The sequence below is a fragment of the Entelurus aequoreus genome, linkage group LG16 (assembly GCF_033978785.1).
Source record: "Entelurus aequoreus isolate RoL-2023_Sb linkage group LG16, RoL_Eaeq_v1.1, whole genome shotgun sequence".
In the NCBI taxonomy this organism is placed as follows: domain Eukaryota; kingdom Metazoa; phylum Chordata; class Actinopteri; order Syngnathiformes; family Syngnathidae; genus Entelurus; species Entelurus aequoreus.
Window position 1 is genome coordinate 11,580,992 of NC_084746.1, and position 1,670 is coordinate 11,582,661.

Below are 1,670 nucleotides of genomic sequence, written 5' to 3' on the forward strand. Positions count from 1 at the left end.
ATCTAAGCGCCGTCTTTTTCATGGACGCCCCTGCTTATTTCAGCAAGACAATGCCAAGCCACATTCAGCACGTGTTACAACAGCGTGGCTTCGTAAAAAAAGAGTGCGGGTACTTTCCTGGCCCACCTGCAGTCCAGACCTGTCTCCCATCGAAAATGTGTGGCGCATTATGAAGCCTAAAATAGCACAAGGGAGACCCCCGGACTGTTGAACAACTTAAGCTGTACATCAAGCAAGAATGGGAAAGAATTCCACCTGAGAAGCTTCAAAAATGTGTCTCTTCAGTTTCCAAACCTTTACTGAGTGTTGTTAAAAGGAAAGGCCATGTAACACAGTGGTAAACATGCCCTTCCCCAACTACTTTGGCACGTGTTGCAGCCATGACATTCTAAGTTAATTATTATTTGCAAAAAAAAAAAAAAGTTTATGAGTTTGAACATCAAATATGTTGTCTTTGTAGTGCATTCAATTGAATATGGCTTGAAAAGGATTTGCAAATCATTGTATTCCGTTTATATTTACATCTAACACAATTTCACAACTCATATGGAAACGGGGTTTATATATTCTTGGCTAGCAGGTTATCGTTTGCTTTGTGTATAATTTTAGCTGTTTGCACATTCACTATGTCGTGGAATTTCAGTATTTTTGATTACATTTGGTATTTTGGTACCTTTGTTGCATATGATGCCAGTCCGGTTACAGATTCGGCCAGCTCAAACACTTGGCTGGCAAACAAGCACTCAAGCAGCACTTAAGAGTAGACTCAATCGAACTGCCTTGAAGTCATTTTTAATGGCAACAAAGCAAGTATGCCTGATAGAAAACACTGAAAAAAGCGCTAGCTCGATGCTAATTCACATTGGATTCGCCATACACATGCTCATGGGATTTCACAACACCTCCAAATTTGGTGAAAATGAAAACAACAAATAAGATGCATGTTACGATCAAACAGCTGCTGTGTGTGTACCTACAGTACGAACATTTTTTAGGGCGCAACATAAGCAAAGACTGGCACATTCAGCTAAATGGAATATAAAAGATTCATTCAAATACTACCACCTGACTAGTCTACACACAAGTGTCATCTAAGGTCTTGGAATTGCAACTGCAAGCACAGTCTTCCATATAATACTTGCAAATGTCACTCAGGAGTGTAAGAATTCAAGATTTAACAACTGGAGAGTATCGTTATGAGCTCACTGTTAAATTAGACAGTAGAAGAGATTGTATTGTTATACAAATGAACATTTATGAACACACACAGAAGTACGGGAAATCGATACAGTTGAGTACCTGTATCGATTCCCACATAACAGGAATGAGTACCGTACTGATTCAAATGTGAAAGTACCCATCCCTGAACACACACACACACTTAATATTCAAAACTGGTACGGTCTCTGTAAACCAGGAAGTACTGTTATCTTTTCAATCAGCTGATAAGTCCCTGAAATGTGCAATAAAATGACACATTTAATTTCAATAAAATGACACATTTAATTGCAATAAAATTACACATTTAATTCCACGTCAGTATGAATGTTATGTAAGTAGACATTAAAGTTACTGTATTGGTCAGGATGATCAAGACCGAGAACTGATCACATGGACAAAGATAAGACCTTCTGGAGGAAAGTTCTGTGGTCAGATGAAACAAAAATGGA